Below are 15,898 nucleotides of genomic sequence, written 5' to 3'. Positions count from 1 at the left end.
GAGAAGCCTGAAAGAGGCATTGCAGAGAGGCCTGAAGAGGATATGATAAAGACTGAGAGAGAGGAAGATGGAGAAAATTGTTGGTATTGAAGTAGATGGAAAAGAAAAAAAAATTCTTGTGGCAGTGCAGAACCTGCTAATGAGCATAATAAAGAAAGAATAGAGCAAGCATGCTCTGGAAGTCCTGAGGAAGAACAGAGAGTTTTCCAAGGAAAGCAGCAGGGCCTTAAAGGATACAAGGGAGTCCTAAAAGAAGGCGTTCCAGAAAGAGTATGCCTCGATAAAGAGGAGAATTGGAACTCAGAGCTTCTTATGGGCTCATGTAAAATACTATTGGTTAGATGGTCTGCTGTTAAGTTTAATAACAGAGACAAAGTGGGGTGCTTAAGTGACCATGGAAGGACACTGGGCAAAAGTCACAGTGGCTGTTTTGGCAATTGAGGCATGTGTAAGGTTAACTCTAGACAGAAGAAGAAAGGATGACCCTGTTGCCCTTACCCCAGATTTAATTGGCATGATAACCGGGGAGATTTATAGAAAACATGTAAAACTGGAAGGACTTGTAGATGCAAGAGTTCTTGCATTGTCCCAACCCATCGACATGGGGAAGGGTTAGCCCACGTTCAGACCAGGGTGGCATACTGAAGAAAGATGTCACTTGCCTGGAAAACATCCAGGGGGAGTAAAGATGCTTGACCCAACAGGTCTGAGTTGAGGGGGAGGGTATGTGAAGGAATGTTCCTGAAAACCCTCCTTAAACAGGGCTGGACCAGGCATTTAGCTTGGTCCACCTTATAAAGCTTTAGACCACCAGTTAGCTCTGAGGAAGGGTCCCCAGAGAGCAGGAATAAGAGCTTAGTCTGAGGGGGAGCACGGAAGGCCCTGAGAAGGAGGAGAAGATTAAGATTAGAACTGACCTACTGATATTGCTTGCTTGAAGAACTATGAGGTAAGCTGTTTGTGTTATGTTATTTTGCTATGAAGAATAAAATTGTGCAAGAGAGAGCTAGTGTCCAGCGTGATTATATCCTCTAGCAAAAGCCTCAGATCCCTCATGCTGTGTCACACCATGTTGCTTATCTAATCAGTTTGGTCACCAGTGAAAGATGACCATCCGCTTCAAGTCTGACCAGCTGTACTTTTACCTTTGCTTTTATGGCTTCTGATACATTGCATGTAGCACATTGGATTGGTAGAATGCTGAGTGAGCTCAAAATGGACTTCTTCTGGAGCAAATTTCACTGGTGCATGAAACATATCTTCAAATGCATTGATCAGCTTTTATCTCGATAGCGGTCTGGTACCCTCATGCTCTATGTGGTTTAGATCAGCAGGAATGGTGAACTGGATCAGCTCAAAGTGCTCACATATTGAACCAGACAGCAGGAATTTCAATTGACTTTCACTATCTCGAACTCTTTGTTACAGAGCATAGCGGTCTTTGGCTTGCTGGAGGATGGAGCAAACTGAACTCTGGCTGTTCTTCTACAAACTTTTATTATTTTCAATTAATCAAACAAGAGCCTGCTTTCCTTCAGCATTGCTATAAAGAGAAATGCAGTCGTTCATAGATAAGTAATTTTAACAAACTCTTACTTTCTTCTCCTCTTGTCTGGGGTCTTCTCTTCCCTCTGGGCTCTAGCTTCTTATACCTCTCCTCAGGGGAATCATTCTGCAACCAAGATTCTTTTGTGGGCTCTCTTAAGGTGGACCAGGTTAAATACCTGGTCCTGGGCTTATAAGGAGGGTCTAACATATACTCCTTTATACTCATGCTTATGAATACATTCACATATGCTTCCCTGCATTTGAAAAAGTCCCAAAGATATTATGAACTCTCCTGAATATAGCTTAAATTTGGTACAGCTTAGCTATAGTTATACCCTCTGTGCCAATCTCATCTTGTCCTCCAGACATATGACATTACATGTCACCTCAGACTCCAGCTGACAAGATTGTTGAACATTTTTTAAAATTTAGATTTAGCTCTTGCCTTTTCATTGGGGGCTCAAGGTGAATTATTAAGTATTCCCCCTGTTTCCAGAGGATTTATAATCTAAGGGAGACATATGTTGCTGCATTAAGTGTATACTACATGATAAACAGTATTTACCATGTAGTAAATTTGCTAACCAAGTGATAACATGCACTATTTTAAATAATGTGATCTATTTTCCCCTGAATTTGCGGCATTTTGGGGGGCTATTAACCTGTGGTATTTCACTGAGGTGGAAAATACTGTGGGGTTTACTAAGATGCGGTACTCAGGTCAGTAAATCTCATTGTATTTTCTCCCTCTGAGGAAATACCATAGCTTAGTAAACCATTCTTTAAGTTTGTACTTAAGGCATTGGAGGATGAAGTAACTTGCCTAAGGTCCCAAAGAGCCTCAGTGAGATCAGAACCCCAGTTTCACTGGTTTCTAGTCTACTGCTCTAACCACTAGGTTACTCCTCCTTTACCTGTTTAATCTGACATTCATAAACCATGTGTGTCCTGTTGTTTGCATAGTGCCTGACCATTCCTTTGAAAAGATCACATCAGTACTCAGTCTGCATCATCTTACTCTGATATTGCTTGTGAAGCTAACTTGCTGTGTTTCACCTTTTACTCACTAGATAACTCACAAAATGATTTGGGCTATAACATGGCCTATATGTTTTTCCACATGATGGACATTATTCTCTCTCTTGCTTATTGCCAAGATACCTATATTGTTAGTGGGCTACTATGCTGTGTTTATTGTTCAACCCATCTAAGTTTTGCGCATGTTTATTTATTTATTGTATTTATATACAACACTTGGAAACTGCCAATTACAAATAGATTGATCTAGGTGATATACAATTGAACATAGGAGATAGGAGTCAAGACATTTTCATCTTCCAGAGTTCATAAATTTATTTTAAAATAGATGGGTTCAGTCAATGCTATCAATTATCTTGTGAATGCTTCTGCGAAAAGATAAGCTTTCAGCTCTTTGTGGAAGATTTTAACATCTTGTAATAACCTCAGGGGCATTCCATGGTTATGGCCCTATTGAAGAGAATGCTCATCCGTGCATTCCAGTATATCGTACCTGCTTAAAATCAGGTACAGCCAACAGTAGGTCATCTTCAGACTGTAATGCACGATTAGGCTTATATTGATTTAAGAGGGCAATCAAATATTTTGGACCCTCACCATTAATGGCCTTAAATACTAATACCAAAATGTTAAATTTAATTAGTTGTTCTTCTGGCAGCCAATGCAGTTTCATCAATAATGGCATCACATGTTCTCTAAATTTGCCCTGTAACACTAAACGGGCTGAGAAATTCTGCAATAATAGCATAGCAGCACATTAGTGATACTTCGGCAGTCCCACTAACAGTGCATTACAATAGTCCATTGAAGTAAGTAGAAATGCTTGCATAATAGTTCTAAAATCATTGATAGGTAAACATAATGCAAGTGGTGTAATAATCACAATTTATAAAATCCAGCTTTTAAAACCTTGGTTAAATGACTTATGCAAGTCAAAGTAGTCTCCATTAGAAAACTAAAGTTGTGGATTGTACTTGCAAAGGGAAATAACATGTCATTACATTTTAATCTGATCAAAAACTGGAATCAATGTTATTACCGAATAACATTGCCTCAGTCTTCTTTATATTCAGTAGCACATGATTAGTTGTCATCCAAGCCTGGATGCTCCCTAGACATTTTATGATTTTCTGTTTCATTATTTTTAAGTCAGCCTCTAGTGGAAAGAACAGCTGAATATCATCAGCATAGATATTATAAAATGGAATAGATTTTGCCAGTATTTTACATGGGGGGTAAGGGGGGGAGAAACCTGTGAGGGAGTCGGTTGGACCATTAGATGAGAAGATAAGGCCATTGCAGAAAGACTAAATGAATTCTTTGCTTCTGTGTTTACTAATGAGGATGTTGGGGAGATACCAGTTCCGGAGATGGTTTTCAGGGGTGATGAGTCAGACGAACTGAACGAAATCACTGTGAACCTGGAAGATGTAGTAGGCCATATTGGCAAACTAAAGAGTAGCAAATCACCTGGACTGGATGGTATGCATCCTAGGGTACTGAAGGAACTCAAAAATGAAATTTATGATCTATTAGTTAAAATTTGTAACCTATCATTAAAATCATCCATTGTACCTGAAGACTGGAGGGTGGCCAATGTAACCCCAATATTTCAAAAAGGCTCCAGGGGCGATCCGGGTAACTATAGACCAGTGAGCCTAACTTCAGTGCCGGGAAAAATAGTGGACACTATTCTCAAGATCAAAATCATAGAGCATATAGAAATACCTGATTTAATGGAACACAGTCAACACGGATTTCCCCAAGGGAAGTCTTGCCTAACAAATCTGCTTCATTTTTTTGAAGGGGTTAATAAACATGTGGATAAAGGTAAACCGGTAGATGTAGTGTATTTGAATTTTCAGAAGGCGTTTAAGTCCCTCATGAGAGGCTTCTACAAAAACTAAAAAGTCATGGGATAGGAGGCGATGTCCTTTCGTGGATTACAAACTGATTAAAAGACAGGAAACAGAGAGTAGGATTAAATGGTCAATTTTCTCAGAAGAAAAGGGTAAACAGTGGAGTGCCTCGGGGATCTGTACTTGGACCGGTGCTTTTCAATATATATATAAATGATCTGGAAAGGAATACGACGAGTGAGGTTATCAAATTTGCGGATGATACAAAATTATTCAGAGTAGTTAAATCACAGGCAGACTGTGATACATTACAGGAGGATCTTGCAAGACTGGAAGATTGGGCATCCAAATGGCAGATGAAATTTAATGTGGACAAGTGCAAGTTGCTGCATATAGGGAAAAATAACCCTTGCTGTAGTTACACGATGCTAGGTTCCATATTAGGAGCTACCACCCAGGAAAAAGATCTAGGCATAATAGTGGATAATACTTTAAAATCGTCGGCTTAGTGTGCTGCAGCAGTCAAAAAAGCAAACAATGTTAGGAATTATTAGGAAGGGAATGGTTAATAAAATGGAAAATGTCATAATGCCTCTATATCACTCCATGGTGAGACCACACCTTGAAAACTGTGTACAATTCTGGTCACCGCATCTCAAAAAAGATATAGTTGCGATGGAGAAGGTACAGAGAAGGGCAACCAAAATGATAAAGGGGATGGAACAGCTCCCCTATGAGTATATGCTGAAGAGGTTAGGGCTGTTCAGCTTGGAGAAGAGACGGCTGAGGGGGGATATGATAGAGGTCTTTAAGATCATGAGAGGTCTTTAACGAGTAGATGTGACTCAGTTATTTACACTTTTGAATAATAGAATGACTAGGGGGCATTCCATGAAGTTAGCAAGTAGCACATTTAAGACTAATCGGAGAAAATTCTTTTTCACTCAACGTACAATAAAGCTCTGGAATTTGTTGCCAGAGGATGTGGTTAGTGCAGTTAGTGTAGCTGGGTTCAAAAAAGGTTTGGATAAGTTCTTGGAGGAGAAGTCCATTAACGGCTATTAATCAAGTTTACTTAGGGAATAGCCATTGCTATTAATTTACATCAGTAGCATGGTATCTTCTTAGTGTTTGGATAATTGCCAGGTTCTTGTGGCCTGGTTTGGCCTCTGTTGGAAACAGGATGCTGGGCTTGATGGACCCTTGGTCTGACCCAGCATGGCAATTTCTTATGTTCTTTTGTTCTTAGATATGTATTTATCAGACAATATACTGTTATCAGATATGTTAGAACAGTAGTTAATTATTTACATGATGTTTTGATATTCTTAAAGAAGCCAGCAGATCATGACCAAAGGGAATGCAATGTTTTAGATCTTCCTAAGCTAGAGAAATGTGAGTTTAACAAAATGTCCATAGAATTCCTAGGCTACTTAATATCATCAGAAAGTTTATGCATGGATCCAGACAAGTTTTCAAGTGTTCAACTGTTACAGAATGGCTGATTCCAATGTGAAGGGGGTGCAATGCCTCTTGGGGTTTGCAAATTTCTATTAACAATTCATTCAATGATTCTCCAATTTGACAAACCTGCTGATAGTTCTGAAAAAGGGAATTCCATTCAAATGGACTCCTGAACAGCAACAGGCATTCAAATGTCTAAATTCAGTGTTCACCTCTGCCCAGATTTTGGATCACCCCAATCCAGAGCAGCTGTTTGAGGTAGAAGCAGATGTACCAAGATGAGCCAAAGGGGCCAGCCATTCTGTCCAAGACAAAGGTGCCAGGGAACATGCTTCATCCATGTGCTCTCTACTTTCACAAGCTGATAGTACCAAAGAAGAACTACCATATTTTTTATAAAGAGTTACTGGCAATAAAGATGATATGCAAGGAATGGCACAATCTTTTGGAGGGAGCACAGTGCAAATCCAAATATTCACAGATCACAAGAACCTAGAATTTCTAAACCCCATCAAGATATGATTCCATATAAGTGTGCTGGTCATTGTCCTTGTCTTAATTCAATTTTGTATTGACCTATCAGTCAGGGTCTCAGAACAGCAAGACAGACAGATGCTCTGACCTGAACAGAGGGGAGAAACCACCTACAAGTAGACAATACTTCAAGCACATAACTATATTGTGGTGCCAGAAAGCAGAGTATCATGAAACAAAGAACTGACAAGGGACAAATTTGTTCAGGACTGGAATCAGAGAGTGGCAGAGTCTGGAGAAGACGAGATGGGCTAGCAAGGGGATTGCCTCTATAAAGGAGACAAACTATGCGCCAAAAGGGGCTTTATATTTAGAAGTGTTAAGGACATGTCATGATTCCCAACCAGCAGGACATCCTGCCATACATGGAATAAAAAGATTGGTAAGGTGAAATTTCTGATGGTGAGACATGGGGTTAGAATATAAGGGAATATGCAACATTCTATGAAGTATACATAAGAAACAAGATACCACAGGAAAGCCCACAAGGAATCTTTGTGCCACTATAAGCACTATCCAGTGCATGAGAATAGATACTCTGGATTTCATCATGGAGCTACACCTCCCCTCCATTTCTTCCTTCACGATCTCTCTCTTTGTCCTCTTCCCATAGTATCCAACATCCCTCCACTCTCCCCACCCTACCCAGCATCACTTATTCTCCAACCCCCACAGATTTCTCCTCTCTCCCCTATACTCCATGCCTAACATGATAGAATCACCCCAATCTTTTCCTCCTCTTTCTGCAGCACCAACATTCTTTCTCTCTCCACCCCACCCCCTCCATCCAGTGCTCCCTCCCTCTCTTTACCAAGTCAATTGCTCAGCACCTTCTCTCTCTATCTCCACCCCCACACACTCATCACTGTCTTGTTTTATCTAGCACACCAGCTGCTGTACACATTCTCTCTCCCTCTCCACCTCTTGCCTGCTTGGCATACACACTCTCTCTCTATCCCCATCCACCCAGTACCTTCTCTCTTGTGCATTCTACCCTCCCACCCACCCACCCAGCAAACACTCTCTCTCTCTCTACCTCCAAAGATTGGCAACACTGGTTTGATGGGGATCAACCTACTTATATTTGTAATTTTGGGCATGGCAATGCTGATTTTTTCCAAAAGTTTTAGCACTAATATCCTAGTATGAATGAAATAAAAATAATTTTAAGCTTTATAGAGCATGGACACCGTAATGAGCAAGTAAATGATCTAACTGTTCCACCTCAACAGACATACAACAGGACATCTCCTTGTCAAGGAATTTGTACTGTACTTTTCTGGTTTTACATTCAAACTATAATGTCACCCACTACATGACTGATCACAAGGGATATAGGATATAAGGCTAAGTACTGGGGAAGAGGATATAGAAGGAAAAGATGGAGGAGAAACTGGCTTTGAGCAGGGAAGGAAGAAAGATAGGAGAGATGTACCACTAGGGAGGAGGGAAAAGAGAGAGAGGAAAGAGGAGAAAGAAGCACCATTGGGAAGGAAAGAGACAGGTTGGCGACAGACAGTTTTAAGAAGGGAAGAGAAACTAACACATTCTGTTCTGAGGAAGTTATGGAGAAGAAAAAGCTTTGGAGAGAATGGAAGCAACAGGCTGCACCAGGAATGACATAACAAGTTGAAAGACAGGCTGGTGACAGGCTGGTGAGAGACAGATGGCATTAATCTTTAGAGATGGTATAATAAGCCAAGAAACAGATTGGGATTAAGCATGGAATAAAACACAGCTACAGAGGAAATACAATGAGGAGATACAGAGGGTTCTCAAATGCTAAAAATTTCAAAATTTCCAACAAAATGCAAGAGATCTGGCAGGGATATGATAGAGATGAAAAAAGGGGGAACAAAAAGTATGAAAACAACAAACTATTGAACAATACATTAAGGGGTAGATTTTATAATGTTGTGCGCGTAAATCTGACCGGATTTACGCGCGCAGGGCAGGGCCGTAAATTTTCCAGATCATTTCAGATGACCTGAAAGTTGTCATTGTGATAAAGCAACAGGGAAATTTTAACAATATCTTTGGATGCAGGCAATAAATGGAGATATTGCACTCCTATAAATCACTGCTGAGAATGGGTTTAGTTCCAGAAGGCATAACCTGAAGACCTGGCTGATGGTTTCTGAGCTCTGCGTTCTGGTTGTTTGTCTGTTTAAACTTTTTAATTATGATTTTTCATTGATTATAATATTTTGGGGTTATTTTCTAAAGCTATGGCACGCTTGTGCTAACAGCACAAGCGTGCCATAGCTAGAAAGCTTAGCGCACATGTGCAAAAGCAACATCGGGGCGGAGTCGGCCCCGGAAGAGGAGGAGTCGGGGTGGCACCGGGGCCAACTCTGCAAACACAGCACGGACAGCGAAACGGTAAGCTTCCGTATCGCTGCCTATTTTCTGCCGAATAGCTACACCTTTTATGGTGAGACAAGGGGATAGAATATATGGTATAGTTATTCGGCGCCACGCTAGCGCAGGACCGTCCCCTGCTTCGCCCCCCCACCCCCCGTTACCACCGGGATTCACTATGCCTTGCGGCATTAGTGAATCCAGGCCTTTATTTGTATATCATTTTAAGTATTTTGTTGTAAAATTGTTATGATTGATTGTTTAATTTTGTTGTAAATTGCCTTGGAAGAACTTATTGTAAGTCCTAGAAGGTGGTTTATAAATTTTATAAATAAATACTTAAATTTGGAAGTCTAAGTCTATATGAGAGGATGGAAGCAGTTTGGAGGGCTACAAAATGTTTCAGGGCCTTGCAACTAAAGTCCTATCCCAAGAAACTTAAGAAATGTCAAATGCACCCTCTAGCAAAAATAAAGGAGGGCTTCCAAAATAGATAAGAAGGTAGTATTACACAAAGAAAAAGAAGCTCAAGGTCTGGGAGTCATAGTATGAAGCTGAAAGCATGAAGTTTTCAGAGGACATTTAAATACTTCTTTACTGAGAAAGCAGTGAATGACTATAATTGCCTGTCCACAGATGTAGTAGATACCTTAACAATGGCAGAATTCAAGCATGCTTGGGGCAGGTATAGATAGCAACAGTAAAAACAAGGGATGACCAGAAATTGGGAGTGCCACATAGTAGGCAGAAGCAACTGGGCATTCTTGTTTGATCAAGAAGTGCTTACTTGCTGGCAATTGTGTTACTATGTGTTTTTAGGGACGAGAGGACTGAATAAAGGGAGAAAGAAAGAGACTGGAATGAGAGCAGATAGCTTTGGAGAGGTAAGTGAGAAATAGGCTGGGTAGGTGAGGGCAGGGTGTGGTAAGAGAGGAGAAATATCTTTTGGAAAGGAGGAAGATAGAGGGGAAATTGAGACACATTGGAGTACAGAGGGAAGGAACTGAAAGACAGGTAAAGAAAAAGGAGAGACAGAATGTTTTGCTGGTGAGTAGATTAAATATTTTCTCAAGTGCTGAACATATCAACTAGTACTCCAGCAAAATGCAAGATTTGCATGACATATGAAGGAGAAGGAGTGAGAAAAAAAATAAGAAGAGTAGTAAGAAAGTAGAAAATTGAAGAAATTAGCTAGAAGCACACAAGTCAGAGATGTGGCAGCTGGTGAGTCATAAAGTAGATGGTATGAAGCCTTCTTGGAATTTCACCCCATGGCACCTTACCTCTTTGCCTTGTGGCCCCATTCACAGTCCTACCCTTCCTTAGCTGTCTGTTTCATTAGCTCTTCCCATTCTGCCCCTTCCCCTTCATGCTCCTTGTTTCCTCTCACTTTTTAACTATATCTCAGTGCCAGCACTGCCAGTCTTGCTTACTTTTTCTCTTTTGACTCCTTTCTGCCTTTCAGTCTTGTAGGCATCTCAGAGTGCTTCTCCCTCAGCCATTCCAGTGGCTTCTCTGACATCCCTCACCTCTCTGCTGTCCTATCTCCGAACCAGTGGCAGCAACATACCCCTTCACTCCTCTTTGTTTTGTGCTGCTTAAGGGCTCTGCTTCAAAAGCAAATGATGGAATAGCTCACTCGGTTATACCTATGAATTCTAGATCAAATACCTGTGCGTTGTAGGTCAACAAGGATAGGCAGAAAACTACTAGTCCACCAGAATTCTTGTAATCCTTTATGGGAGGCATAGCTCAACCCAAGTGAGCAGCTTAGTGAACCCTCACTCCTTCACATCCTACGACACAAGAGACTGAGAGAGCACAGAGCATAGGCTATAAACACACATCGTGTCACAAAAAGACAGACATCTCTATTTGTATTTACCACATTCCTTTTGTTTTTATGATGTTTTGGTGATAGTGTCACACCATTGCTCCTTTCTCCATATATCACTATGAGGCCGATGCAAAAAGGTGCTTTCAGCAGAATGCACAGTTTTACCTGTAGTCGTACATGGATTTTGGGCGTGTAAACTTTGCTGCTGATACAGCAAGGAGTTATATATGTATAAAATGTGCGTGTAAAACAGTGCAGCCTGCTTAATGGCCTTGCTTGGAAATCCCATGCAAATGAAGGCATTGACCATTCCTCCCCCCCCCCCCATGTAGAGAGGCATGCACACTTTGGTTTTCTTAGTACTGGAAATTTTACTCTTGGTCAGAGATGGCTCTCATGCCATGTGCTCATTTGAGAACTGGAAAGGTTGTTTCACTTATCGTCTTCCCTTCCCACCTCCCCTTGCTGTGATAGTGGAACAAGCCACAGCAGACCTAAATGTTGCCATGATGTGCATGCTGGGGAGTAAATATTCAAAAGCTGATTTTAAAAAAAGAAACTTGCTGGCACAAGATAAGAAGTTCCTATAATTGTTCTCTGCACCCATGGAGACAGTTATTGCTGAAAGCGAGGGGCGTCCCACAGTTTGGAGCTCAGTGAATCCCTCCGCCCCTAGTTTAAAATATGCATTCAGCCTGTGCTGAGAGCACATTTCAACTCAGGTTTATGCGGACATTTTATGTTTGTGCACATTTTAACTACTGATGCATTAGCAAAACATTAGCTTACTGCATGGGGAGTTAAATAAAAAATTAACTTGAGCATTAGGAAACTGTGTGCTGAATTTAAGCACACAGTTTTTTGTTTTTTTTAATTTAAATTTTATTGCATTTTCAATCATTTAACAAGAATTCTCTAGTACAAGAAAAAATGAGGTTTACAGTAAATTTAAACAGGTATATACTCACTTGATTATAGTACAAATACATATCACCCCAAATAGCAAAGGTAAAATGGGGGAGACTTAAAGAACAGGAGCGATTATACTAGAAGTTAATATTAATACAAAAATAGAAAACAATGGATCCCCCTGTAGTTTTACTAAATTAACATAGATTTATGATGATATACCCAACAGCCCTTTCAGTTGATTCGGGTCAGTAAATACATAATTCTCATGTCTAAGAGCCAGGAATTTTTTTTCTTCTTATCTGCGTGGTCCGGGCGAGATCCGGATAGATCCAGACTTTTTGCCCATAAAATATCCCTGATCTCGATTGAAAGAAGAAGCTCAAGATGTTATCTCTATCGGATATAAATGCAAAAGTTATTAAGAGTGTTCCTCTTTTTTTCTCCTCCAATTCTTGAGAGCTTCGCAATAGCTCAGAGATATCTAAAGATGTTTGCAAAGGAGGGCCTTCTTCTTCGATTTTTTTCTCTGCTTTTCTTTGGAAAAATGTAAAAAGCTTTAACAATTACCGGTGCATACGCAGGAGGGATTTTCAAGATCTGGGTCACATAGCTCTTGAACAACTTGGCTGGAGAGATTTGATCAATAACAGGAAAGTTAAGAACTCTCAAATTCAATGCGTGTGTGGAGTTCTCCAAATGCTCTATCTTTCTTAAAACTTCCCTCTCTGTTTGAATTTGATGTTGCTGGATTTTTTTCTGTCTTAGTTAAACGGTTATCCAGGCTAATAATTTTGCTCTCATGATTCATCAAAGCATTAGAGTTCACCTTCAACAGCCTCTGTTAATGACGATATTGAAGCCTCCATTTTGATAATTAAATTCCACAATGTATCTACAGGCGGGTTGATTATTATACTTGTACTGACCTTCTGGGGCTTGGTTTTTACTCCTGGATCATGTGTGATATTCCAGCCAGGGTCTTCAGCTCATGGCATGCTCGTCTCAGGTAAATCCACAAGTAAAGTTCCAGGGGCACCCTGAATGGGCATCTCAAAAATATTTTGTGTACCGGTAACACTTTCCATCAGGGATTCACTCTCCTCCTGCACACCGCGCTGATCTCCTGGAGCTTCCTCTGCTCCCCGAGTATCCTCCGTTAACACCCCTGGTCTCATCCGATCGTTGCCCGGGGGAGATGGCGCTCCCAGGCTCAAAGATACTTCCTTGACCTGGACAGATGGGCTCCGCTCAAGCCCCTCCCATCAGCGGTCCTCTCTGTGGGGGTTACAGGGGTCAAGCCAAAACACTCGGTAATACTCCTCTATGAAGCTTCCATTGTCAAGGTATTAGAAAGGCTTTTTAATTTTGCCTTTCTCTTTGTATGAGGCATTTTGTAGTAGTAGCGCAGAGGAAAAACTAATAAGAAAATATCAATCTCAGGAAAAGAGCTGAGCATTCTTGCTGCTCTCAGTGGGCAGCCATTTTGTCTCCCCCGGTGCACACAGTTTTAATGCTCAACTTTCTGCATTGGCCTCTATGTTAGAAATATTATTTAACTTTTGAAGGGAAAATATTCCAAAAATAATTTCAATAGAACAATTGGCTTTTTTGTGTATTTTAAGTGATGCAAAACTTTGAGTCACATAAACAATCGTAATAACAACATTTGGAAACCTTACTACAGAATTATTTTCCTTGGCATATGCTATTCTGTGACCTAATTTTATTATCAGTCATGAATGCATTTTATTGATGAACTGTACCAGTGATCCTGGATTTTCTCAGAGTGTCATGGTCCAAGCCCATGGGGGCTGTATGCCTATTGGAATATGTGTTCTTTTAAGAGCTCCAGCTCCAACAGTAATGCTGCATCAGGTACATTATTTGCATTGGCACAACTAGTGCAGCCTGCACAAACCAATGACATATTGACCACATGATTTTGATTTTATTTGAGGATTTTTTAAAATGTATCAAGAACAATGAGCTCAAGCAAACTTTTGGATTTAGTTAATATGTGACAGAACTTAATTGGCAGAAAATTTTTTTTAGTTCAATGTATTTATTAGAGCTTATAAGGAATAACCGATGAATGGCAGAAACATTTAGGGGTAGATTTTCAAAGGGTTACACGTGTAACCCCTGAAAACCTACCCCTGCACACGCCAAGCCTATTTTGCATAGGCTCGGCGGTGCACACAAGTCCCAGGACGCGCGTATGTCCCGGGGCTTTAAAAAATGGGCGGTCCGGGAGCGAGGCTGGGATGTGACGGCGGCTTGTGGGTGACCTGGGGCGGGGCCAGGGGCATGGTGGTCGTTCGGGGGCGGTACGGGGGTGGGCTGAATCCTCCAGCACTGCGGCCTGTGCCTGGGGATGGCAAGCCAGCGTGCGCAAGTTAGGCCTGCCAGAGGCAGGCGTAATTCAGAGAGATAAGGTAGGGGGGGATTTAGGTAGGGTTGGGTTAGATAGGGGAAGGGAGGGAAAGGTGGGGGGAGGTAAAGGTGGGGGGGGGGGGAGCAAAAAAAAGTTTCCTCCAAGGCCGCTCTGATTTTGGAGTGGCCTTGGAGGGAATGGGGAAAGCCATTGGGACTCCCCTTGGGCTCGGCGCATGCAAGGTGCACAAGTGTGCACCCCCTTGCACGCGCTGAACCTGGATTTTATAACATGCGCGCGGTAGCGCACGCATGTTATAAAATCGGGTGAAAATTTGTGCATGCTGGGTAGCACGCACAAATGTACCCTGCGCGCTTAAAATTTTAAATCGGCCCCATATATTTTTTAAGCCTGGAATTTTCATCCTTCTTATTTAGACTTCAAAACTGGTCTTTATTTGGCTATGGTGCATTTAGTCTTTACTTTCAACCGCCCAGATTCCTCTCTATTTTTTTTTAATAATTTTATTTTTATTGAATTTTCAAAATTTAAACATTAGAACAATGTTCTCAGCAAAATACAGAAAAGAAAATATTCTCAATATACTTCTATATAGGAAATTACATTTATCTGAATATTATAGGCATGTTGAGAGACCAAAAATCAAAAAGCAGACTATAAAGAGAAATCAATACATTGAAATATTAGATATTGCAGAGAATACCATATATCTTCCCTACAAAGCCAATCCCCCCTTAGAGAATCCAGGTATACACGCAGTTGATCAGGATCTACAAAAATATATCTAGCATTCTGAAAAACAATAATGCAATTGCATGGAAATCTTAAGTCAAATTTAGCTCCCCTTGACATTGCTTCACTCCTCATCATCAAAAATTGTTTCCTCTTTTTTTGGGTAGTTTTTATAATGTCTGGGAACACTCGAACTTGTTGCCCATAAAATTGCTGCATCTGAGTATGAAAGTACATTCGAAGTACAGAATTTCTCTCTGAAACAAAAGCAAATGACACCAACAAAGTTGCCCTGTTCTCTCTCGTCATTTCAAAAGACTTTTTCAACATATCCATTAAATTTACTGAAGAAAAGGCCAATTGATCTTACTTTTCTTTTTTCTCCTCCTTAGAAGGTAAATAATATATTTTAGATATAGCAGGTATAGATAACTCTGGAAATTTCAGAATGTTTACTAAATAGCTTTTAAAAAGATCTTTAGGAGCTATTAGTCTCGATTGGAAATTAAAAAATCTCAGATTGGGTCTTCTTATTTCATTTTCAATTGATTCCATTCTTTTTATACATAGATTCCTCTCTATTTTTAAAGTGACTCCCCTGCCACAACCCCAGGGCCGGCGGAAGCACTAGGCGAACTAGGCGGTCGCCTAGGGTGCCAGCTTCCGGGGGCGGCACTGCCCCGGTAAAATTAAGAGAGCCGTAGCCTGCCCCGGTAAAAATAAAAGAGCTGCATTAAGCCGCTGCCGCCGCCCCTCCCCAATAAAAATAAAAGAGCAGCTGCCGGCAGCCCGCCCCAAAGACAGATTTAATTAATTATCATGGCGCCGGCCATGATAATTAACAAGACCCGATCTGATTGCTCAGCCAGCAGGGGCGGATTGACCTATCGGGGGATCGGGCTTCCCCCGGTGGGCCGGTCTAGCTGGTCACGTGGTCTCGACCGCGTGCAGCCTGCATTCAGCCCAGTGACCTTCAATTCAAGGTAGGTGGCGAATTTTTATTTGCAGCCTCGCAGGCCCCTTGAAGCAATAATAGCTGTACCAGGCCAGCCCCAGCCGGAGAAATAAAAATCGAGGCCGAAGAAAAGAAGATGGGCCGGCCCCTCCCAGACAGCCCCCGCGGGAGACCAAGCCCGCGAGAGCCGAAGAAAGAAGATGGGTGCCGCCTAGTCAGCCCCCGCTAGAGACCAAGCAGCGGGGGCCGAAGAAAAAAAAATC

This window comes from Rhinatrema bivittatum, chromosome 5, assembly GCF_901001135.1.
Source record: "Rhinatrema bivittatum chromosome 5, aRhiBiv1.1, whole genome shotgun sequence".
Lineage (NCBI taxonomy): Eukaryota > Metazoa > Chordata > Amphibia > Gymnophiona > Rhinatrematidae > Rhinatrema > Rhinatrema bivittatum.
The sequence above is the reverse complement of the archived record's forward strand: the minus strand, read 5'-3'. Positions refer to the sequence as shown.